Source organism: Typopeltis vanoorti, chromosome 22 (genome assembly GCF_054136105.1).
Source record: "Typopeltis vanoorti isolate ZY-2024b chromosome 22, IOZ_Tvanoo_1.0, whole genome shotgun sequence".
In the NCBI taxonomy this organism is placed as follows: domain Eukaryota; kingdom Metazoa; phylum Arthropoda; class Arachnida; order Uropygi; family Thelyphonidae; genus Typopeltis; species Typopeltis vanoorti.
The window spans coordinates 49,965,609-49,991,698 of NC_143570.1; the positions used below are offsets into that span (position 1 = coordinate 49,965,609).

Genomic DNA, 26,090 nt, shown 5'->3' on the forward strand with positions numbered 1-26,090 from the left:
GAAAAGCCAATATCGTGACAAACGAGTTGTACAATTAACTATTAAATTATCATTAAGGATGAATTCAAGTTATATGCCATTGTAATGAATATTTGAGAAAGAGTATCAGGGGATGGTTTCCAAGTACATCCCAATAATTTTTTTCTAACAATTGCAGGTTAGTAAACGGAATTACCAAGAAAGTCGCTGGTTGTTGCTATAAGGTCATATGTATGCCATTGGATGTATGTTATGTGACCGGTTTGTCGTTACAAGATAAATAATGTGAATTTTTGGAAGAGAAAAAAAAAGATCAAATCGTCTACGTATGAGACGAGATGATTCTTAGTTGAAAGTGCATATGGTTTTCCGCATCATAGACGGAATTTGAATTCGCATCGTTTTTCAGCCAAAAATGACAGTTGTACGTTGAACTGCACAATGAAAGTATACCCACCGAATTTGCTTATTTGTATACTCTCGAGTAAACGTGCGAATTTCAACTTATTGTAAGAATGTCCTGCCGATCATCATAACCATCAACCAGAGATATTATCTTTGATGTTTAAGGTTATTTCTATGCTATTTCTCACAAGAATTAAACAGATGTTTATTGCCCTTGCCGACCTGTGATAACGCACGTAATTTCCAAAACCATTCATCATAACCATATTATCATATACAGAAATACTGATTCTCACTTCCCTTCTCCCACTGCTATATAACCTTAATCTGTGAAAATTGCAAATATAAGCTACCACGGAATATTGTTTCCACAATTGACGTGGTTGCCCAAACAATATTTTATTCAGAAGACAGCTGGTAGGATTAAGACACGATTCTTCTCTTTCCATTCTCCTTCCACTGGAACAAGTTTATTTCATGTGTGTTTCCAGAAATGAACCGGACGTTATTTAAATCAGATACGAAAATAATTCTTCTCAATTCTCAGCCTTTAACCTAACTACGATGTAGCGCTATCACTCTCTCAGCGACGCTGAAAGCAAATAGTTTGCCCATGCGCAAACTCATTCACTCCGAAAAGGATATTGTACTGAAAAGAAAAATGATCCATGCAGTTTCCTGGGAAAAAAAAAACGGTACGGAGCCCCTAGAATTCAAGGAACGTTTAACGGACTTCACCTAAAAGCGAGTTGATGTATATCATACTGGGGGTGGTAGAGTTTTCTCCAAAACAGTCACCTCGATGGAGAGCACACAGCTAACAAACAGCGTAATGCAAATCACCGAATTATGCCAACAGAATAAAACATTTCTGGGAAATTGGAATACTCTGACTAGTTTATTGTAATCAATCAAATCTAGGCAATAGAATGTTGGAAAGGTTTCGTCACTAATGCAACTGGTAGTCAGAGTAATATAGTCGATTTTTATTTTCTTTTATTTTTTAAATAATCAGATCTTGCTTAATCTAAATCGGTATTGTATTTCTCCATTCAGTCTTAGACACGTGGCCACTTGCCAATTCAGTCTCCACTACCATAACAGCATTCCAGCACTCATGGTTTGTTTACTGTTCTGCTATTCAGGCGAAAAAGTACGCAAGGGAACAAATACGATAGCATTTATAAACCACAATGGTGACAGATCGAGATATTTGGATGCAATCGTTGCTCGGAAAACGCTTTATCGGTGCATAACGATCTTCCACAGACAGACGAAACCTTCAGATGTGTTAGTTCGTAGGGCAGAAACGCTCAATTCAGAAAATATAAAAGAGAGAAGAAGAAAAAAAGTCAGTGTCCAGACATTGGTGCAGTTGTGCATATGAAAGATAAGCCGTTCTACCCAATCCCGTTACGCGCATACGACAAAATCACTACTTAGTGCCCGTAATCCTTCTTCTTAAAAGAGAATATTCAAACTTCATTTCCTTCTTCATTCTCTAAACATATTTTACATAAATAAACTGAAACACAAACTGCAACCGTCTAGAGGTGTCCAGTTTGTATTTACAAGTAGAAATAAATGTATCATCTGTAATTGGTTCAGTATTTCTGCTAATTTATGAAGTTATCCCGAAACTATCCGATAGTTAAGTACCATTTTGAATTCTCCCTTACAAATTTTCGACATTTCTTTCAAGATTATCAACACATCACACACATCCTAAACTACACAAATAATACACCATAAACACTTTCCCCTCTTGGGAAAGCTTTTACAATGTTCCTGTGAACTGTAATCTCTGCTATATAACGTCTGCAATGTATTATATTATTACAGTATTTACTTAACTCAGGATTTAAAAAAAAAATAAAGCTTGTTTGGTTCAAGAGTACTTGTTTGTGTTCGCTTCTATTCGGTAATTTACGATAAATAAATTACGTTTTATTATTCGAAACCGAAAGAATAGAAAAAGGAAATAGACGTAAAATGAACATTTAGTTCGTTGATTATCTTTCTCTCGTTTTTATTATTATTTTTTTCATGTGTTTCCTAGCTACCACATGACTAAATGTTGTCGTGCGCAAACCAAAAAATGGAACGATTACCAGACCAGGATTTCACACTCAATGCTTCACCAGCTGTAAAAACGGCTGAAGAAACCAAGTGAAGTGAGAATGATGACTAGGAGGCTGAATTAAACTAAAAGAGTTTTCAGGTGGATAAAACTCATGCGTCATGCCACACGTGAGAAATTTAGAAAACGAAACACGCCACGAGGCTATATGAAATCATGTATTTACAAAGAGTACAAACGTTTCGGCCCTCTTAGAATGAGAAAGTGGCATTTTGTGCTAAGAATGTTTTGAACTGTAACTTAAAATAGTACATAACAGATTAAGAGATTTTCTAATGAAAGAAAGAAATTTAAAGTTTTTTTTTAAATATCCCTATTACATTAACGTTTCGATGCATTAGAGAGAGATTTTAATTCTTTCCATCCCTGAGAGGAAAAATATGGAATAGAAATTCCAATTACTTCTAAAATTAATTTAAAATTAATGATAAATTTTCAGAACCTGTTCGACTGTGGGAATTTCGTAAAGTAAACAGTAAAATCCTTAAGACTGTGGATGCTGTTCACTAAGACGTCTCTTCCTTTGAAGAATGTCGGAGAACATGTCTCACTGTGAACTATCGATGTCATTCATTTGATTTCGCAGACTCGTTATAGCAAGCGTGTGTCGCACAGTTATCATGCTTGGATGTCAGTCTTTCCTGACTGACATCCAAGAACTATATTTGGAGATTGTTGGTGCTGCCACCTATGAAATAACATCGTATCATAATGGTGAGTTGGATCATTGTTACGTTGGAATTTCGATTATTTTAATCACATAAGACAATCCGTAAAAGTTTCATATGTGGAGTAGTCGATCCACATTTTAATTTTTTATTCTTTTGTTTTCTTATAGTGACGATTCAAAGCCAATCTCGAGAGATGGTTACCCGAGTGAAAACAAGCAACATTTTTAAAGGTAAAGTCTTCGTAAAATTTCGACCTAATTCCTGTGTGACCAATGTAATAAACACCCTATTTCAATTGCGATGTCAAACAAGAGGTGCGAATCTTTCTTGATAAAATATGTGGTTAAAAAGAAATGAGTATCAGTCCCGTGTAGTACTTCAGTGAAGAGCTTTTCAGCTAATTGACAGTGTTAATCAGCTCATACAGAAGCAATTTTTTTTATGCGCCGAGAGAAGGCAAACAACTGTCAGATATAATATATATAAAAACATTATGGGCTAATAGGAATAATCTTCAAAGCTTAAAGGAATTATTTTATTAATTCAGTATGCAGATTGGCACTTTTTGATAATATAAAGTAAGGCAGCAATAACACGCATTTTGACACCCAAACTATTTGTACAGTCTTCAAATTGTTTTTTGTTTTCTTTTCCTTAATGTCTAGATTTTCTATTAAAAACGAGAAATAGTAGAAAATTCCTGTTACATGAAGTCCTAATAATGGTATTTGAGATATTTCTTACGTTGACAGGTTCCCATAAAAGAAACAGTTGACCCAGCGTTTTCTCAACATATAGACACAACATCCATTTTTTGGTTCCCCGAATTTTCATTCAGGTTATTCTAAATAGTGCAAAAAAGGTTAATGCGAGTAATTTAAAAGTAAGATTGGCCTATTGCGCTCTTATTTGTGATTTGACTCATCGTAGATTGATATGAAATACTTTTTTCTGTAAGTTCATTGCACTACTACACCGCTAGATGGAGGAACTAATCCTGCGAGTAAATAATGATATAATATATCATGGCATTCTCCGTCCTTCTTTTGTAACTACGTAGCACTTCGGAAGATAGGAGGGAAAGGAATCTTATACTGCCCACACTCGTTACCCGTCACTCCCCCGTTGATTGGTAAAGGTGATGCAGAGAATTATCGCCTGTACTCTTGACAGCTGTCAATTTCACCGAAAGGAATGACTTCGAGCAGCTGTTATCAGAATTCGCAGTTAGCGAAATCGAACACTAGTGGAACGATGTGTGCTGAAGTGTCAAGCAGATATTTTTCGAATAAGGGTTATTCGACATCGAAAAAAGTTCACGTTGACTACGCTGTGGCGGTTATGTTTTTCGACTTCATACACTAAGAGAAGACAAGTCATGGAGCTTTCTTAAGTCACTTTTAAGATTAAAAGTGAGCTAATCAATCTCATATGAGAGAGGTAGAGTTTTTCTCCTTTAGCTAGTCCCCTAAACATCCACATAAATAATATACTGTCACCGTCAGTCAGGAGAGTGACAGAATTAGCATGCGCGTCAAAACGAGTACGCCGAACGAAAGAAGATTAAGGGAAATGAAGTTTAGATAGTATAATCTTGAACACCTTTAAGATAAAATAGCAACAATCCTCTTTAAAGATTTCTATTTCTCTTTTAGAAAAAATGCCTGTGGGTTAAGTGAAACGAACAGTCCGAAAGAAATTTAAAGCGGTTATTAGTTAATTGGGTTGATGTACTTCACAAGGTTTTCATTAAATTGAAATTAAAGGTTGAAGCCGAAGGACGATGGGTGATGAAAATCGACCAATTAATCTCATAACAAACACCTGCCATCTACATCCTTCACTTAATTACACAATAAAAACAACACACGTAATTAACAAAGCTCACGAAAGTAAGAATACTTATTCTTAAGATACAGTAAAGTGTCTCGTGAGACCAAAGCGCTTTCAGATATACGGAAGTGAGTGAGTTCAGTTGAAGAGGTTATGGGTGACTGGCTTAAAATATCGACGGCGCCCGATTATCGCATTAAAGCTAGCGAATCGTAGCAGAAGAAAGGTCTGAATATAAAAATTGGATCAATAGGGGAAACACATCAGACAACTTTCACCACGTCAAATGATGGGAAAATGTCTGACGTTTAGAGCCAGCAATTTCGCCAGTAAATGATTAAATTCCGGTGATCAGTTCTAAGCATTGGTACGAAAATTATGTATGGGATGAGCAAGTAAAGTACAGCCTCAATATTAAATAGGATACCTTGATCGGGTTATATAATTCGACTGCTTTCGTTCTATTCATCTTTTTCGATCATTTTTCCTGCTGGTAAAGTGATCATTGAGATACAAAATTCAATTCTACGATAAAATATTGGAAAACCAAGATGATATACAATATCGACAAAACATTGGCGAAACAAAGGCAACTTTGCAAGTAAAGAGGAAGTCGATGTTCGACATTGAATGAGAAGACGGTAACCTTCAGAAAAAGGTACATTAACAGAAACTGTTTGCCCAACGTGAATTATGCCCACAAAAAAAACTACTCAAAAGGATGCATTACAAAGAGAATTGTATAAATAGGATATTTATCTACTCCCTCATCTCTTCTATAGCGACAGAAAACATCACTTGCTCTATAGGTATACTCAAGATTTGGAGTGCTTCCCTTTCCTCAACGGATCGTAGGGCCAAAAGTCTCGAGAAAACAAACGCATCATCATCACCGTATCAAACCAAGTCGTACACAGAACGATCTAAACTTTTACTGGGGAGTCCAATGTGTTTGATGCCCTCCTTGATTATGAATTCGTAATCTGACTTTATAGCATCCAGTTAAATGAGTTTTCGCCATTTTAATGTATATGTCATTTAAAGGAAAATTGCATAAGAATATTTTTTAAAAAATAGCCTTCATTCCTTACGTCTTCCCAAATATTAATCATGCTTTTCTTTCCTTTTCATATATTAATGTTGTCAGCTATTTTACTAATGGTATACAACAGTACTACCTAATCGTCACTAATAGGACCTAGGGATGTCGCTGCACTGCCCATCAGAAGTATTGCTCATGGAGTGAAGTGGGATGGCAACGGGTAAATATGTTTACGTACTATTCAATAACAAAGTACGGAAGAAATAATATGCTAATATTTTTAAAAAATTAAATAATTAACGTCAGTGTAATTTAAGTTTCTTAAAAACTGGATTATTGATGTTTATCATAGAACTGCGTACAAACATACAAAATAATTTTAAAGAAGACTACTGATTGAGAAAGCCTGTGACGGAAGGGAAAGGCACCCGATGCTGATCAAGAACACGCCATTCGATTTTAAAGCGTAACGTAGTTGATAGCTAATCTAATTCAATGGAGAGATCACAACTACCTTGTGTGCTTTGTTTTTATGGATGTTTGTTTACTATGTTGTTTTCACTACTATAGTACTCTTTTCAAGAATAGAAAAACGGAGTAAGACTTAATTTTAAATCTCAATATCTCAAAGTTTTTAGATAATAATACATAAATATACTTTTGTCATAATTACTCATAATGATAAAAATTATTTTCAAATTTTTGAACGAAGAAAAAGTAACATTTTCCTCCTCCTGCTCCTCTCTAGCCTCTAATCGCAAATTCATACAAGAAGCACAGCGACAAGATTGAACGCAGACAATTCCTTAACGTTTTTGAGATCTCTGTTTCTCGAACCTCTCATTTCGATATCCAAATTTCCCCTGATAGCATCCCCTTCTATTGATCTTAGGCGAGTGAAAATGACGTTCAGTTTCCGGAAATGTTAGATCTTCTCAGGAGGCAAACACGGAAGTGCTTTGAGGTGCACTTCCACTCCACCTTCTAACGCGTAATATAAGGTAGGTCGGGGGGGTGGAACTGGAGAGTAGTAAGATACAGCCTTTCTAAGCGCGGCATCTTCACAAGAGGCTAAAATGGTTCGTCGAGTGAGGTTCCATCTGACCTTTACAATAAGAAGTACCTTGCAAAAGAGTGATATTCATCCGTAGTCTGTTACAAACCTTTTATGATGTTAAATAACATGTCTCGCAATAGTAAGGAGCATCCTGTTAATTGTTGTATGAGAAAAGACATTAACTTTGCAATGTTCTTCATGAGGATAATGCCTTACTCGAACAAGGAATAATAGCTTAGAGAACTTAAAACAGCATAGTTATTCCCGCCCTCCAGTTTTTCCACAATAAATACCATAAACTGAAAAAAAAAGAGTCCAAAAACCTACCTGAAAGGGAGGCTGCATGAAAATTGAATTGTTGCAGCAACCACAGCACTGTTCTGAGGTAGCCAGTGCATATTTGTTGGCTAGGAAACGTGTTATTGTTAAACTCAGCCATCTGTTTTATTTGTGTGGGAAAATGTACAGGATGTGTAAACTGATGTTCCGGTAAAATGAAAGAAAAGATCTTTCAAGTTTTTCGGAAATGCACATCATTTGTGCTCTTTAAAAATTTTTTTGAGAGAACGAAATAGCGAACTTGCATTTTAAGAATGAGTTGTGCAAAGTGGGATGAGCGGGAAAAGTTGCATAAAAGTAATTGACGTCGTTTTTCCTGAATGTTTGATGTTTCAGTTCTTGTTCTTGCTTTAAATTAACCTACTTAATATCAAAGCTGAGATCAATAAATTTTGCTGAAACGCTTCAACTGAAAACCTTTTTGACTTCTCAACTTCCTTCTGATTTATTCTTGAGGGAGTTCTTTAGTTAAGATTTTTTTTGCAAATTATCGCACAGGTATGAGGAATGCATAAAATGACTTCTGTTGCAACCCCAGTAAATAATTTTTTTTCTCACTATAACTTGAGTGATGTCATTCTATAATATCAGTAATTGCAGTGGGCAGCCCATCAATAGAGAGTTATTTCCCTTAAAAACCCTCTCTAGATCATAGAATGCTGACCGTTTTTCTTTAATTCGATTTGTTCCTTCTCTCAGAAACGTAAGACACTGATCCCGGGGTAGGGATGGAAGCAAAATCGATGTACCAATGTGCAAAAAAACATCCACAATCGCCACTTAGTAATAGAATATATGGCATTAAGAATGAGTATATTTTGGAGTAGGAGTATAATTACTGTTAGAACATTTTCCCCCACAGCGTCTATGATCAGTCCATGCGAAGAAGTATAATGATATCCCCTCTTAATTATCGCAGCAAAGATTCTATTAGACGGGGAAATTATTAAACGTTTGATAGCAGTGAACATCAAGCAACCTGGAAATAGTATTAATAGTTTAAATAAATCGTGTTTTAGTGGTTTATCTCACGTAATACTAGGTCTTTACAGCGCTAAAATCCAAGTACGTGCATCTCCGATGCAATAATTATTTAGTGTACTGACAGGCTCTTTCTTATCCAGAAGGAGAATGCTAAAGAAAAATAACTTTATTTAGAGAAAATCAATAAAATCATATTTTATCAGTCACAGTGTGTTTCGTTTCTGAATTTAGTGAAGATTTCTTTTGTGAATAGCTCGATTGAAATAGAGGAACGTAATCGATATCAGAAAAAAAAAAAAGCAAAAACACTTAAGCAATCTTATGTTCCTTGTCTGCACACCATTTACTTGACACTAATACATAATACTCCAGTACATCAATCCTGTTGAAGCAGCTAATGAACCATAAAAGTTCATTTTGTTAAATGCGTTTTTTTATCGCCTTAAATTTCGAAATGAAAATGAAGGAATCCCCTGAACATTCTAATCCCAAGTTCGTGAAATTTTACTGCAATGGCGAATTCGTTGCACTTTATCACAATTAAAGTAAAAAAAAGTTAGCATTTTGTTAGTCTTTTTATTTAATAAAAATACATTCGTAAATTGGAAGAATAGCAGCATAGTTCGCGCGCTCAGGCAAACACACGCGCACATTGATACGTGGTCAAGCTGTATAATTTCACTCAGTTTCGTATTCCGAGAGAATATAAAAAGAAACATTTATATAAATACACACTCTGAAAAATGTTTACACAGAAATGAGGAACATTTTTTAGTCATATTTTATATGATCTAAAGATGGCTTTAAAACTAAACTGTTTGAACTCTTTCATAGTGACTTCAAACTCAGTTTATAATTGGTTTCCTTACTATGAAATCCATGATTTCTTTTATAGATCCTTCCCATATGTTTCCCACATCATAGTGTTTTAAATACTAACACATAACTTAAGTTTTGAAATAGCAGGCATTATGTCAGAATTCACTATCAGTAATTTTGGTAATTCAGTGGGATTTACTTCCTCATGTGTAATCCAATACGATATTAAGCGAGTGTGTTACATTCTACTGATATCAGCGATTTAATAAAATAGGTAGTATTTAGATCATCAGCTAGCTGTAACTTATATCAATGGTTTAATTTACTCCGTGATTCTGTTTGACTTCAGTTTAGCATAATATAATACCATCGGGTACAACTACTGTTCAGACACCAATATAAGATAGCATCGATCTAACTCGTTCAAAGGTGTTTCCCACATCGTGGGACACACCTTTAGACGATTCCCGTTAGGTCCAATGGGTGGTCGATTTACCACCCATTAAATCTAATGGATAGTCGACGACTGGGGGAAACTATTAGAGGCAAACTGGCAAGTAGCACAGTTTTTGCCCCAGTACCTACCACGGAGACGAATGAATAATTCCCAGAACATAAGAGTCAAACTTTTGGACAACCCAAGATACGATTAACAACTCCAATAATCAACCCTAACAGAGAAAGCTAAAAAAAAAAAAAAAAAAAAAAAAAAAAAAAAAAAAAAAAAAACACTATTTTGGCAGACAGTGACAACCACACGGAAATACCCCTGGTCATCCACCGGGCCAAAAACCAATGGACGACAGAGTAGCAACTGTCATTAACCATCAAAATCTCCAAAGCTAAAAATATCGATGATGCCATAACATCTGAAGGGCAGTAGTGGATTTCTGTAACTTAATCAAACTCCTCGATATAATGAAAACACCTTCGCATTCAAGAGAGAAAGGAACTTGAAAATAGGTTGAGAGGAATCAATAATTACAGAAATAACAGCAGACACAATCATTCACGGACATGACCCATAAAGGTTTCCCACATTCTGAAACGGATAAACCGCTCATACCATTGGCACTAGTACGAAACAGCAATTAGAAATATTCATTATCAAAACGGTCCCCGACTTCATTGCGTACTTGAAACGCTCTACCGGACAACATCAGTTTCTGTGATGCATTTAAAATCCAAAGTTTTCCATATAACAAAAGCTGAGCTACAGCTGTAGAGCAAGTATTTTATGTCTTCAATCCGCTGAAGAGCACATGCGCGTGCTCTTCAGCGGATTGTCTATTTCGCAGGAGAAAAAAAAAAAAAAACAGTTTTGGGAGAGGGATGGAGGAATATTTTCAGCTTCATATAAGACCGAATAATTCAACTTCGGTTAAGGTGTTATAAAAGCTATTAGTGTCTTAGACAGGATTCGAAACCAGATTTGTTTTAATGGAGAGTTAAATGTCGCTCCGGCGCCATGGAGGCACACTCACTATAGGTCTGAAGTAATGCCATCTCATTTCAGACTTCCGTGGTGCAGTTTATACCCTTGTACAGAATGAGTATCACAACAGCAGATTTTGTTCGATTAAAAAAAAAAAATCTTTGTAAATCCAGGGCTATATTTACAAATTTTGTGAACATGTCAACATAGTTGAATTGTTTGTTAACGTGTTGTAAACTGTGTCTCGGTAATAAAACTGGATTTTGTAGTTGACCGAATTAAGAAATATTTGCTAAACTTATTGAACGTATTAGGATCATCTTTAAATGTTTTTATTAATTCTCTCTCTCCATCCAAACTTCAGTTCGCTCTTCTCCGTCACAAATTAGGAACGAAATATATAGTTTCCCTTTATAATTTACAATATATCTTGCAACTTAATATTTCGTGTAATTATTGCAGCCCACGACGACACAGGATTCTTTTTTTTTTATATATTAAAAAATTTTTGAATTATTTCAGGTATGTTAAGTCGCCGTTTTTAATTCAAATACAAACGTTTCTATCAAAATGTCCCCTCTACTTTATGTTACGACATTCTATATATATCCATCACTCTCTACACTGATACCTTGCGCGCAGCACCTCCGTAGGGCAGTCGGTAAAGAACCAGTAACCTTTGCCTGTAAAAAACGTCTCCGTCTTAGAATTCCGTATAGGATACGGAGAACAGCGAGTTAGCCTATGATATGGTGATGGAAAGATTTTTATTCCAAGAAACCTAGGTTCAATTCTCTCAAAAAAACACAAAGAATATGAACATAAATTATACTGCATGATAATGTAGGGAAAAAGATTAAAAGGAAATTACAGTTGCTTTTTTTTGTTGTTAAAATTTTTAATATACATATACACTAAAAAACTGGCACTGAATACTAAATGAAACTTACTTTTTCTTATGGTTCTCAGGGGAAATATAAACAGGGAAGTTCCTGAGAAACGTGTGTACCTTAACGAAGAAAGAATTGAGGAAGTCAGCCAGTTCGAATACCTGGGATCCAATACAATGGGAAGAATTGCTGTTCGGGAAAAGACTAGGGTTGACTAAAACAACAGTCAAACTTTTCTAAAATATGAAAGGATGGATCTATCTCCACAGGAACAAGGGTGAAGATTCTGGATGCAGATGATTTTCCAACCACGACTTATGGATGAGACCTGGATCCTAAAGAAGTCTGATAAGAAAAGGACAGCTGCTTTTGACCTATTGAATTGCAGAAGGCTGCTGAGAGGATATCATATTAATAATAGAAAGCCGAAATACTTTGGACACATTGGAAGGAGGACTTCTAAAAACAGTAACAGAAAGTCAAGTTAATGGAAACTGACCTTCATTCAGACGGGATGGATGATGCGTCTGGAATGACTGATCTTCCTAGTTGATGTCCTCAGAAAGACATATGACCGGGCCACCTGGCGTGAAATTTACCAAGGAAAGTGACTATATGGCATCTGATATCCAATGAACTGATGATGGATAGGTACGAGAGGAATTTTGTAACCAAATTTCTGGATTTGAATGTCTTCAGTTCTCCATTAATGGCTAAAGTACGATCATGTTATTAAATGAAACGCGATTCTAATGCAATTTGGCTCACTAAAAATACCAACTGCTTCCCTTCCAAATAAAGATAGATTTCCATTATTTGGAAATTTGGCACTTTATCACCCTTTGTCACACCTTTATGCCCTTTGCTTGCAAACATTTCAGGTAGTATGGTAGCAATTTCTTTGAGGTGTTATCAGTATAGGAGGCATGCTTTAAGGATTTTATTGGCCCTTGCTATATCTTTTAAATATGCTATTAAAATGATTGATCTTCAAACTTCACAAGATTTCACCAATTAATGTGATATTTCTTTTAAAATAGCACTGAACAATAAGAACGTGTTTTGTGTATTTACTGAGCTACAACAAGACTTTGTTGAAAGACTTTCAAAATCAGATGTCAAGAATTTTTTAAAATTCTTCAGATGTTTGTTATTTTAAATATTTCATTTTATTTTAAAATTTTATTAGTTTTTTGACTGTTATTCTTTCTTCAGGTGTCCTCCTGACGGTGTGCTGTTATGAGAACTTGGCTTTAAAGTAACAACTACTCCAGGAGCTTCAGCACGTTTCGACTCCTTTAAATTTACAACATCCGAAATTATAATCCCTCGTAACTCCGTATCTTCCGAGTGCGAACCGGTGAGTATTGTTGTTTGGTTTGTTGCCATTGTGATTGACACAGTTTGTAGTTAGCGAGCTCATTAGCACTCTCTCTTTCTCCACGCGAATTTTACTGGCAACGGACATCCGTTGTAGCTGCTATAAGCTGTTGTAAAAAATTTAATTAGAAATCTTCCTTAAACGATCCATTTCGATATTCTCTGATATTCCGCCCTCTCAATGTTAATGGTGCTTTCCTAATTAAAAAAAAAAAAAAAAACTTCGCCTTTTTTTGTCACATGACATTGTGTTAAATATAAACTCCTTTCGTATCATTAAAGTGACGTATTCAAATTTTCCTGAACTTTGCCATCATCCCATAATAAAATAGATGTATGCTCTATTAGGTTTTGCAATTTATTAATCTTTTCTTAAATCTTTATATGAAGGATTTACAGAATCCACCGAAGCAATAGCTACGGGGGATTCTATTCACGGCGGCGATCGGCATTTGCCATTTGTCTGACCAGACATATCCTACTTTAAACTGTTGTTTCTAGACAAACAAAGGTTCTTCCTGTGTAGACAAGAGAGCTTCGATAGTTCTGTGGTAATTTACTTGCTATTACTCCCACACATTCTGTAGCCGAGATCACAAATAAATGAACCGTCTCGACAGTTGAGCTACACGGACGAAAATATCCAAGAATTTTGATAAAAAAAACATACAGAAAAATTGTGAAATGTGAAATATTTTTAATTGGAGCTGCAGGAAAAACTGAAATAAGTAAGATTTTTGTACAATATGTCTACCTTTCATAACACACTGAAAGTGCAACAGGCTAATAAATATTGCTAAAATTTCATGAGAAAAAAAATCACTTTTTTTTCATGTCTCGTTTTTGTTAGTTTTAGTTTTTGGGATTTTCCCTCTGCTGCTTTACTATCAGTATTACCTTCTAAATGTAAATTTCCAAAGTTACAAAAACCTGCGTAATTAATATACATAATGGATTCCTTTCTGTATACCAGATGATAATTGATCCTTGAAAATTTCTATACAACCAGACACAGATACATGATTTTATTTATTAATATTATCCGAGACCTCCAAGGAGCCATGGACTCAACTGAAGCCATACATTACCCGCACCAGCTGTCCTAACGTTTCTTGAACTCATTCACATTGCATGCACTCCCTACTTCAGCAAGCAAACTGTTTCACTCACGACTCTATGAGAAAAACGAAATCAAGCTCTTACCGTCTCTCTTAACTGCACACTCCTCTCCCCATTTTCCATAAAGAAAACTTTCAGCAGTTGATAACCTATAACAACCTTTTTAGAAGTTTGCAGACCTCTATCATATCTTCCTCGTTCTTGATCAAAGTAATATGATAAAAAAAATCAGAATGGAATAGTAACAGAAAATGGAACTGAAAGCGATAGTTAAACCAGAAAAACACTGGAAAACAAATAAGTAGACTAGGAAAAACTAAGAACAAACCGCCCACATTGAAGTATTGTAGATACAACAGGAGGATGAAAATGCTGATCACAGGCCTACGTTGGGAATTGTCTGAGAAGTAATAATTGATTCTTATAGACTTTTAGGTGCTGAGTTCCGAAAAAATAGTAAAACAGTTTTATCCAATTTCTAATTTTATCGTTTTTATTAGTAGTATTTGGATTTAAATGCACAATGGTATTTATTTTCATTCTCCTTTACTTACAGCTAATTAGTTGTATAAATGCTTTTGAAGTACCTTTTTATGGTAAATAAAGACATTTCCACGAAACTTCTCATTCTTAAGATAGAGAGGAATACAGAAAAAAAGTTTAGATATAGAGAAAGATTGTTTTCCTTACTTTCCAGAGGAAGGGGATTTAGTTTAGTGTTGCGATATTCCCGGACTGATTAGCAAATTCAACGTAAAACATGAAGTCCTCGATTTGGAGGTGTTGTTTATCGCTTCCTCAAAAAGAAGCCTCAAAGCTGTGCTTCTCTATAATTACAATAAGTATGCTTCGGTACCAGTAGTGCATTTGAAAGAACGATACGAAAATTCTCAGCAAACTGAAGTACAATGATCATGGATGGACAGTTTGCGATGATCTTAGTCATATCAATGATTTTAGGACAACAAAGAGGATACACCAAATCCCCGTGCTTTTTGTGCGAGTGGGACAGCCGAGATCGAGAGCAACATTGGATCAAGAAGGAATTGCCAGAAAGAGTCGCATTAGAACCTGCAATTAAAAATGTTACACGAAACATTGGCTGCTCGGAAAAAATTCTATCAACCCCTCTTCACATAAAGCTGGGATTGATAAAGCAATTTGTCAAGGCTTTGTCGAAAGAAGGAGAGTGTTTTAAATATGTCTGTGCAAAATTTCCGGAATTATCTACAGCAAAATTGAAAGAAGGTATTTTTATCGGTCCGGACATCAGGAAAATTATGAAGGATAAACTGTTTGAAGAAAAAATGGTCAACTGTTGAAAACGAAGCGTGGAAAGCTTTTGAAAGAGGTGGTGACCAAATGTTTTGGAAATCACAAGGACCTCAACTATAAAATGATTGTGGAAGACATGCTACAGAAATTCAAGGATTTTGGATGCTCCTTGAGCTTAAAAGTACACTTTCTTAACTCTCATTTGGACTACTTTCCTGAGAATCTGGGAAGTGTCAGCGAAGAGCAGGGAGATGGAAAAAAGGTATCAGGTTAAGTGGAATGTCAACATGATAGCGGACTATTGCTGGTGTTGCACGGAGACGAACCGGGAAAAGAATTTCACAGAAATAGTTCAAAAAGAAGCTTTGAAAGAAAAAGACACCACAATGAAATCTATAAAGTATAAAGTATGTACTAGAGATTAATCTTTAATTACTTTAATTAAAAAATTTGTTTCCAATCCAAATTTTCATTCCAAAAATGTTTACTGAAAATTTTAAAAATGTTATTTTACTTAATATAATGCGTTTTAAAGCAATTTTACTGTAATATTGAGATCCATTTTGTGAAATATCCTTACGTGATAGAGAAAAATGTAAGAGGTATTTGAAATCAGTGGTCAAAAGTAAATTGTAAACAGTTGATAGTTTCCAGACAACTTTTCATGACTGGAATTTTTCAGGCCTGTGTAATACTCTCTCCCATCAGTTGTATTGCCTACAAGATTTACCCATTACATTTATATTGCAGTCGAAAGCGTGCACTCCAGGAAGACCAGCATGGCGTTGTATAGTGTCTGTAAGATTGGAAACAATTGATTTCCACATTCATTTGTTAAGAAATTGAACCAGACAACATACAAGTAGATCTGCAAGATGCCAACTAGGTGTTTTAAAAGTCGTATACGCATAATGAAAAGAAGTAACAAACAATAGTGAAGATTGGCATCATATTATCAGGATTTCATTTTAATATTGTGGGGAAGGGAGGGGGTGTAGTTTATTCAACTTTTTTTTCTAATTTACTAAATTCCCGTAATGAGTATCTTTATAATAAATTAGTCAAAACATAAAAAATATAGCTTAAAACGTTGGTATATATTTAAAAACGCCGCAGAAATTTTTCTTTTAAAGAAACAGACTATTTATTAGTTGCAAAGAAACTCTTTCAAGTCCAAATACATGTCTCCTTCCTACTACGTTTCTGAAGGAATGACAGCTATTTAAACTGGAACGCAGCCAAATAAATGTCTTCTGTGGATAGCAAAAATCAATTTTAGGCCATTGCCTTTAACTAAATGAACCCCCTTAAACCATTTTTCCCTTTGTTTTTGTAAGGACATGTATATTTGTTATTCAATGCTGCGAATCAATACAACTTTAATCAAATCCAACAAACTTGAGGGCAGTCATATTGCTATCATACGGAACGAATTTTATGCTCAGTGAGTTCACTATAAAAATTGATAATAATGCCAAAAAAACATTGTATTGTATTCATCAGATGGTATGCAATTTCAAGACATGCAAATATTTTAAAGCTAACCCCCACCCTAAAATAAAAAAAAACGAGACTTGAACTAAGGTTCTATCTCTGAGACAGAATTGCATACGAGAAGTTCATACTATGAAGCACTTTGTGCACCACCATTTGTAATAATTGCCAGTATTATTGCAAATTATTCGACTGTGCTCATTCTTCAAAATCAGTACTTCATATAATGCCTGAAATATCAAAGCTGAAGTCTAGTTGATAAACAGCAATTCAGCACGGGTTTAATTTATTTCACGCGCTTGCTATTTTTGAAGTCATGTACACAACTCTGCGCAGTAAAGCACGAAAGCAAACTCACGAAGGCAAACACAGATTTGCCTCGCTCTCAACAATGAAGGATGAAACTAAGAAAATGTTCTGGCACTGAAATAAACAAATGAATGCAAGTAGTTAATAGACAAATGAAAGTACAACTGACTAGAACTTAAAATAGTAAATATCATTATTTAATAAATAAATTGAATTAAATAATTATGTAAATGGAATAGAGATTTAAATTCTCATAGAATGATAAACTTCATTAAGGAAATACAAACAAGATACAGTATAGCAATTATGAGCTGGCGACTAACTTAAAAAAGTGGTTAATGACGTCATAATACAATCGTTTGCTTTTGACGTTGTTGTTCAAACTTGAGAATGAGATGCTAATGTGCCCTATGAAGAGTTCCATTACGTCACATAGAAAAGTTGTAGGCCAGAAGATGGTGTTCTAGTATTCCAGATTTCCATCCCATGTTTTAAATATTTTTTTTTATCGTACATCGAAAAGGGGCTTACAAAGAAAAATACATATACATACAAGCTTCAATCAAATATCCTAATTATATAACAATTATATCTTAGTTATTTTACATTAATTCGTAAAAGACTTTTAACCTTTCTTCTGAAAATGATGGGTAATATCGTGTTTGAATTCAGCACAATAAAATTTATATAAAAGTAATTACATTTTAAAAGTAATTACATTTTGCTTCAAATACAAAAGAAATTTTATAAATGTTTCGTGTAATGTTTATAATAAAGTGAGCAAGTCATATAATTTTGGGGGAGAATGATAATAATTTGTAATACAAATTTGCATAATAAAATGCAACGATTCGCATTTTTATGTTGAGAATTCTTTTATATGCTGGCATATTGTTGCACAATTTGTGGATCATCGATAAGAATTCGTTATAAAGTACTAAAAGTTTTCTGATTTAAATTATTGAATTGATGTCGATTCTTTCACTTCTGGAGTTTATTACGATACCAAATTTTAGCAAAATTTGTCACCCAAGCATATGTATAGACACTAATAGATAATTATTTATTTTAATAACTAGCATGTTCGTAAAACCACCTAGAAATCATGCCTGCACAAGTACCAGTTAAATGAGTGGAATCCTGCACCAGATTATTATTTTTTAAACTGGGTTTGCTTCAAATCCTTATTTTGAAGTCTGTCTGTAACGTATCACTAACACATCTCGGGTGAATCTCGCGATGAAGATAAAAGGGCATTTTTAAATTACACATCCTCATAGGTCAGTAATACCATTTCAGTCATATGGAACAAGTGGATATTAAGGGAAAAAACTCGACTCTGGAAAAAAAAAAAAACTTAAAATTGCTTCACTTAATTTTTGTATGCTTGCAGAAATTGGCCATTGGTTTAGACTTTTTAATGTCGACTTGACTGGAATATCTCAATTCTCTTTAACCACAAAACGACATGTAGGGATAAATTATGATGTGAAAATTTTTAGAACTTCTGACATATAAAACACTGAAATGCAGTTATACTCAAGAAAGAAATCTCGCTTTAACGATAGACTATACTAATGACATTCTACTCAGGCAATTGTGTGGTAATTCTTAACAATTTTATCAAAATTGTTAAATTTAAAAAAAAATCAGCTAATACCTTTTTATTCCCCGTATACGGGAGTAGGCGAGGCCATTTAGTCCTATCTATCTAACTTGGGCAGTTCAATCTCCACTGTTACCCAATCAGAGATAGATGGTCCAAGGCTATCACTAATTAAGCGGTACGCAGTGAAGAGAGACGGCTCAACAAGTGCCGCCATCTCGTGGTCCCTAACACAATATATTTAATGTCTGAAATAATGTGGGTTCTACGGTCGATTTTCTAGAGTTTATCTAGAGTTTACAGGACGAAAAACCCGAGTTTCTGGGAGGAAAAACCCGCTTGCCCGTGCCAGAGATCGACCAACTCGGGAACCGGTCGAAAAAAAGGCTTAGAAAAATTTCCTCTAATCGCCGACTAGACTCGAAACTAAGTCTTCCTTCGTGCGGCCAAGCGCCGTGGTGTGCAAACGCCACATCCACTGAGCTACACGGGTTCCATTTTTTTAATTGTTAAATTATTATTGTTTAATAATAATTTTACAATTATTTATTAAACAAATATAATAATTGTTCTTCAATTATTATTATATGACACATCCATGGATTATGAGGACTCATTGGCGTAGACTACATATAATACTATTTACCTCTTTATCTACTGTCTGTGCTACATCATTACATAGTATAGTAGTTGTCTGTGAATTTCCTGGCTAGTTCCCACGTGGATAGCTGCAACCAACAGGAAGTAGTTTCGAATTCCCCCATGCGCATTAATGTTTTTGGGTGGGAGATTGCAGTTCCATGTTTGGTATAAATTCCAGAATTGCAAAATAAATAAGCAGAGTTCATTCACGATAGTAATGCACTATTGGTTTACAATCTTTCTTGGGTGTGGTTACATTAAAAAATGGATGCAGTATGCTTATTTTTGTCTAGGTAAAAACCAGGGTTTCAGGAAGAAAATGTCCTTTTTTTATAACCCCTACTTCGTTATCGGCAATTTGTATTTATTTAGGGTTTATACAAAATTCGACTTTTGAAAAAACAGGTTTTTGAATTCTAGTATTTCCAAAAAAACCGGTTAAACCGATTTTCGAATTTTTACAAAAAATAGTGTAATGAAAACTTATTTTTTTCAGTTTATTTAATATTTATGGAACTACAAATATATATATATATATATATATATAACAAAACCAAATAAATAACTAAAATCCGTACAAAATATTTTATTCGGGAAATATATGATTTCAAAAAACATAATATTCACTGAGCGATTACTTAATGTTGTTCTTATTCTAGATACAAAATTTGCCTGAAATAGAAAATATATTCTCTCACTGGCTACTGAACTTAGTTTTATCGTTTTCAGGGCATCAAATAATATAATAAATCTAAATTATTTTATCAGTTGCCTCAAATACTGAAAATTCGGCTTTCAGTGTCTTCGGATTTGATATTATTTCTCCAGGTTCCTCAAGAAACCTATGAATTGATTTTTCCATGGGTTTGATTAGAGCATTGCCTTGATTAATAGTTTCTCTGTCTCCGATATATTCATCATCGAAATCTGTTTCCATACAAGAATTTGGATATATTCTAGGCAATATTTTTCCAACTAACTTAATAACTTTATCAAGTTTTGACGGTAGTGGAAATACACTAAATTTCTTTGTTTTGCAAAAGAGTTGCTAATCCAACTTATCTTCTTTCTTGAATTGGTACTTCTAAAGCATTTAATAATTTGGAACTAATTTCAGTCTTTACATTTTTTTAGTTCATTTAACAGAAGTTGAAATAATCCTTCACTTATTAATAAATTGGCGTCCTAAGGACTCAGCTGCTTTACGTACTGGTCCCAATACTTTAAGATCCATGATTTTAGGCTATTGAGCTATAATCCACATATGGAAATCACCAATATCATTCAAAGCTAAAACAACACAGGATTTTAATGTAACTCTTTCAATCATGGCCTCTAAACTATTCCATCTGGTTTGGCAGACAAGAATCAGGCTTAATTCCTTTCTTTTTTTTCTTGTTTTACATAATTGTGAAGGATGCTTTCACTTACGGGAGATTTTCTAAAAAATGTGCAAATTTTGCTAATTTGGGAAATTGATTGTCAGCCAACATAAAGGAATCCACAGTCGTTATCTAGATCAAGAGAATTTTAAAAATCATCTTCACACTCTACGCCATCTTCCGATTCTTCACTTGTAACATATACATCGGTTTCAGCAATTTCATTATTTGTATATTTTTTTATATAAAATTCTAACTGCTAAGTGAATAGCATAGGTGATAATTAGCCAAATTATCACCTAATTCTAATGTTTCCCTAGCATCGCAGGAACTGGCTATTGGAACTAAGCCCAAATTAAAATCTTCCGCAAAATGGTGTACGTTGATATTCAAATATGTATGCGATTACTTCTGCTAGTCCACTCAGCTAAAGTTATAGAAAAAATTTTCCCATTCTTCTTAATACAATCCAATTCATTTATAGTTTAATGTTTTCCATTATCATAAAATAAAACGTATGAATGAGATCCATCACTCGAGTTTATTTTTGATAATGAATATTCCTGTTTTTGTAACGACTCTCTTTATGAACGAGGTTGTTGTAATGCTATTAAGGGACAGTCCATCTATTGCAGCAAGTTTTGCTATAATTTCTTCTAAACTGCTCCTTTTCATGAAATTAAAAATACTGGCTTGTTTTTGTGGGCAGGAAGGTCCAGGTATTTCTTACTTGTCGATTATTATATTATTTTATGAACTGCTTTGAGATGATTCTTTGCAACTCAACATTTTATTAAAACGATTGCGGCATGCCTTTGTCTTTCCCAACCTTTTAGAAATTATTCCAAACTTCTGACTTATTTGCAACATTCATTTTGGTCTTAAAAGTTAATGACATCAGTACTTAATAATGAAAGAATGTTATATATTTAATGTGGGAAGAGGGGTCATGCAGATGGATGTGCAAAGAAGGAGTAAGCGTGGGAGGCCAAAGAAGAGATGGAGGGAGCTGGTAGAAGAGGATTTGAGGATGAAGAACTTGAATGTGGTGACAGCCAAAGACAGGAGGATGTGGAGGGGACTCATCATCAACAGTGACCCCATTTAAGTGGGAGACGCTGCAGAAGAAGAATGAAAGAATGTTATATTATTATTAGAATATACATTAATAAATTTATTTACGTTTGTCTTGTTTTCACTAACTAAAACAAGAATAATAACAAGCTGTAACATAACTGGTCTGTTGGGGTGAAATTTTCACTAGCACAGAATAGCGTAATAGAATGTGTTTGTGGAATTGATTGTCAAACATTCGCCCGACTCATGATTAGTTTTGTTTTATTACGATACGCTTGTGTCCGAAGCGATTTCAAGTCAAAATGTTAACTTTTTACATATTAATTGTAGTATTTAAAAACCGGTTTTCGAATTTTACCAATTTATTAAAAAAAAAAAACCCGACAAACCCTAATTGTATTCGATACTGAGACAGTGGACGCGTGTTATGCCCCTTTCTTTATTAAATAAACTAGAATGACTGGACGTTTGCTAAGATAATTATCATGCAAATATATTTCCAATGGCACGCATTTTAATATGATGAGTGTTATTCCAAGCTCTCAGAGCAGGTAAGTTTTACAGGCCTCTGGAATGACTTCGTGTATTCTAAGAAAATGACAGAATATTGCAGGAATTCCTTCAATTCGTAATGGAATAAAAAATTATTATTAACAAAAATTCGGATTATGCTTGATATTTATTTTATAGTAATGTTTAAGGATAACTTAGAGTAAGAAGTATACATTTAATGTTGAAAATATTTTTCGGTGTTTCGCATATTTGATGTGCATTTCAGCAACATTCTAAAGGGGTATTTCGGAGTAAATGTTTTCAATAGTGGAATGGGAACAGCCCCCCCTCCCCTCAGAAGTTTGTATTAAAATAAATAACATACATATATGCCCATCTCAAACTAAGATTTTGAAAAAAAATGTTTTGAAATTCAAATTCTGAAATCATAACGTTCCACCCACGTGGAAGCCTGCGGCTTCTAAAGTTGCTCAGATCTGTAAACGTGGGGTTGCAATAGAAACCCTTCTTATTAGAGGCCAACAGATATCACTTTCTTGGAAGAAACACCTGCAGAATACGGTTCTTTCATTGCTGTTAGCGGAGGAAGCGGGCTCGACCCGGGTCCTAAAGCTCCCAACACGCGTTTGGTATCAAAATCAAAACGATCTGATCAGTAGAGGAAGCGGACTGGATCCTAACGTTCCACCCACGTGGCTTCTAAAGTTGCTCTGATCTGTAGAGGTCGTGATGCAAGTGAAGCCCTCCTTGTTTTAGAAGCCAACAGATATTACACTACAGCAAAACAAAGTCTATACAAGTGCAATAGAAGCCATTCGTTGATGAACACGTATTACACTATAGCAAAAAAAGATTTTCTCTACGAACATTTATTTGGGCTTTTAGAATTTATCAAAGAAGCATATCCTGATGTTCATAAATTTTAATGAAACTTTATCTTCCAAATTTTTCTTTTTAACTTTAGAACAAGTTTTTGAGAAAAAGAACTAATAAAAGGAATATTTATTTATATTTCCGCAGGTATATTTTATGGAGCAACTATGTAAGTGCAATCTGGTAACATGGGATAACATGCATAGTCGAAGGTGGTTTAGAAAACACGACTCAGTGCGGTATTGACCGAGTACGGAGAAGCGGAGTGATATTTCATGGGCTTTGTCTCCTGCATACCCAGAAAGAGAAGGCTTTTCCAACTCACGGAAAAGAGTTATCACAATACGATGGGTGACTATGACAGTGCGCGCACTTGTAACTTCAAGAACATTACTGGAAAGTTGTTAGGAGCAACAAATTCTGTCATAATAGCAATCGAATATTTCATGAGCAATTATGTTAGGCTGTTATCATGGATTTTTTTTTTTTGCCATTTTACCTATTTCTGGTCTTCTAGTTATATATATATACTGTTTAAGAGAGTTACTCAAAAATCATGTTAATTAATATAGCGGAAGATAATCAGTTTGTTTTATCTGAGCTTTGCCTGTCTTTACAGTGGAAAAAAATAAACAATACACAACTTTTAACTTCATAGATTAAGACGGTGGCTTTTGCAAAAGTTGCAATGATTTATGTTCAGATGCCATTTTCCCCGCTCAGTTTTTTTTAACACGCGGTGCACACATACCATCTGCTATACATTGTCATCCATCACTCCATTCTCTACTTAAGCGATTTGTCTTTTTTTTTTAAATTCAACAATATCACTGCAGATTTCATTCTTTTCGTGAGTTTGTCTTATTTCTATGGGTTACTGTTTTTTTTTTTAGATCAGAACCATTGGAATTGTTTGCTTGAATGCTGTTTAAAAAGAAATTCCTTCATTTTATTGAACTGAAGTTTTATTCTTCAGTTCAACAAAATGAATTTAACTTCATTTTATTGAACTAATAAACCTATACGTGAATGATATTCATATACCGTTCAATCTGTGTGATTGCTTGGAGTGAGCACCACAGCAATGTATAAATAAAGAGTATTATGAATGATCTCCATAATTAGGATGGAGAACATTCACAGTTCAGTTTGCAGCGAGTTCTTAATGGTTGAATATTGACAACAATACCAGCTTCTACCAGTTCGTGGTGCAATATTGTTGAACGTGTTTTACAGTTTTTTCATCAGCAAGAGAAATGCCATTTTCGTAGAATATATTAAACTGTGTAGTTGAGCTAAATAAAACTTTAGATGAATAGCAGTAAGTTATTTCAAAATACTACAGTAGAGAACAGTGTAATGTATAATTAATACTGGAGAACGAATGTTGATGCAGCTTTAAAATAAAATATATTTAGGTACAATGAGGATTGCTGTTTGTTCATTTAACATATTCTAATGAACTGAAACGTTAAAAAGATCACGACTAAACTCCTCAGTGAGAGCAGCTGTTAGTTATAAATAAATCTAACAATATTATTAAGAAACTCAAATCAACCCGATCTCTGCTGACAGATTTTACATTTTAAAATGGCTAACTTTTGACAGACAGCCTAATATAGAAATGGGTTATATTTGAGAAAGCAGAAAACTCTCACAGCGAGAACATTTTTAGCATTTGTTTTTACTTCGTAGCATACATCCAATAGCTGTGACATAGTGTAATAAAAGTAGGGTTAGTAATTTAAAAAATATAACTATGGTTATGTTCATTTTATACTCTGTGACACAGATGTTTTTTCGTCTAAAAATGCCACAGAAAACGCCAGATTTGATTCCATGCCATTACTCCATTTAGGTACTTTCGGTAGTGATGGATGATATAGAAGCAAACAGAAACGTGCACATAAATTGCTACGGAGAAGAACATTTATTCGAAAAATCAAATAGTTTCGCCATCGTATTGAGTTTGAGTGGTGACGCTACTAACAGGAATTCTGCGAGATAAAATGACTTTCTCTGCTAACATGTGTGATGGTTTCATGATGTTGCTACTCTTGACAATCAAACCTACCATATCTTAATCGATAACCAATAAAAATTACAATGCATTTGGAAATCGTCAATAATTTTACTGTTACTTTAGTTCTGTGCTTATGATTTTATACAGAATGCTATCTTAAGTCAAATGACATTAAGGAGAGGTAATTCTATTAATCTTGGTGTAGTATGCTGTAAGTTAGCAAAAAAATCATTTCAAGGCGGCTAGCAGTTTTTTTTTTTTTTTTAATATCCGCTACTTTTGAATGTAACATCCTATAATTAAATTTGAGAATTAATTTTTCATCATTTTACGGGACTCGGTGCACAAGTTCCTCCCAGAAGTACATAATGACTTTTACATTAGCTCAATCCCCGGTATGTTCCTGAGTCCGACTCCTACTGGTGATAACTCAGTAAAGTTCGAAATTGGTCAAACGCCACTGTATACGAGCGGCCTAGTCGTCAAGATATTTCACTCGCAAAATTAGTTTGGTCACACTTGTCTTCTTAATGGTTCAGATATGTCAGTGACATTTTTGCTGTATGGAATGGCTCTTCGGATGAACTTCAGCAATTTCTCACTAAGTTAAACGCACTTCATCCTAGGATCAAGTTTACCCTAGAAGTAGAATCAAATAAGCAGTTAGCCTTTTTAGATCTTCTAAATTTTCGCCAACCAGATGGTAACCTACATTTCTCAGTCTATAGAAAGAAGACTCATACAGGCCATTATATATCCATGCGGAATCTCATAACCATCCCAGTTAAAAGGCAGGAACTATT

The 26,090-nt window shown here is 34.5% G+C and overlaps 1 long non-coding RNA gene across 6 annotated transcripts in view; it reads left to right on the forward strand.

The window, feature by feature from the left end:
• LOC150094407 (uncharacterized) overlaps window positions 1-25,253 on the forward strand; it is an 849,964-nt gene extending 824,711 nt beyond the window's left edge. The window contains exons 18-22 of one of the 6 annotated variants that reach the window (XR_016550254.1): window positions 2,964-3,238; window positions 3,363-3,425; window positions 6,176-6,290; window positions 12,810-12,954; window positions 23,412-24,553. This is a non-coding gene — a long non-coding RNA (uncharacterized LOC150094407). Of the gene's footprint in view, window positions 1-2,963; window positions 3,469-6,175; window positions 6,291-12,809; window positions 12,955-23,411; window positions 24,554-25,122 lie in introns of those variants that run through there. The other 5 variants (XR_016550250.1, XR_016550249.1, XR_016550253.1 and 2 more) reach the window with 5 other exon arrangements.
• The last annotated feature ends 837 nt before the right edge of the window (window positions 25,254-26,090 follow it).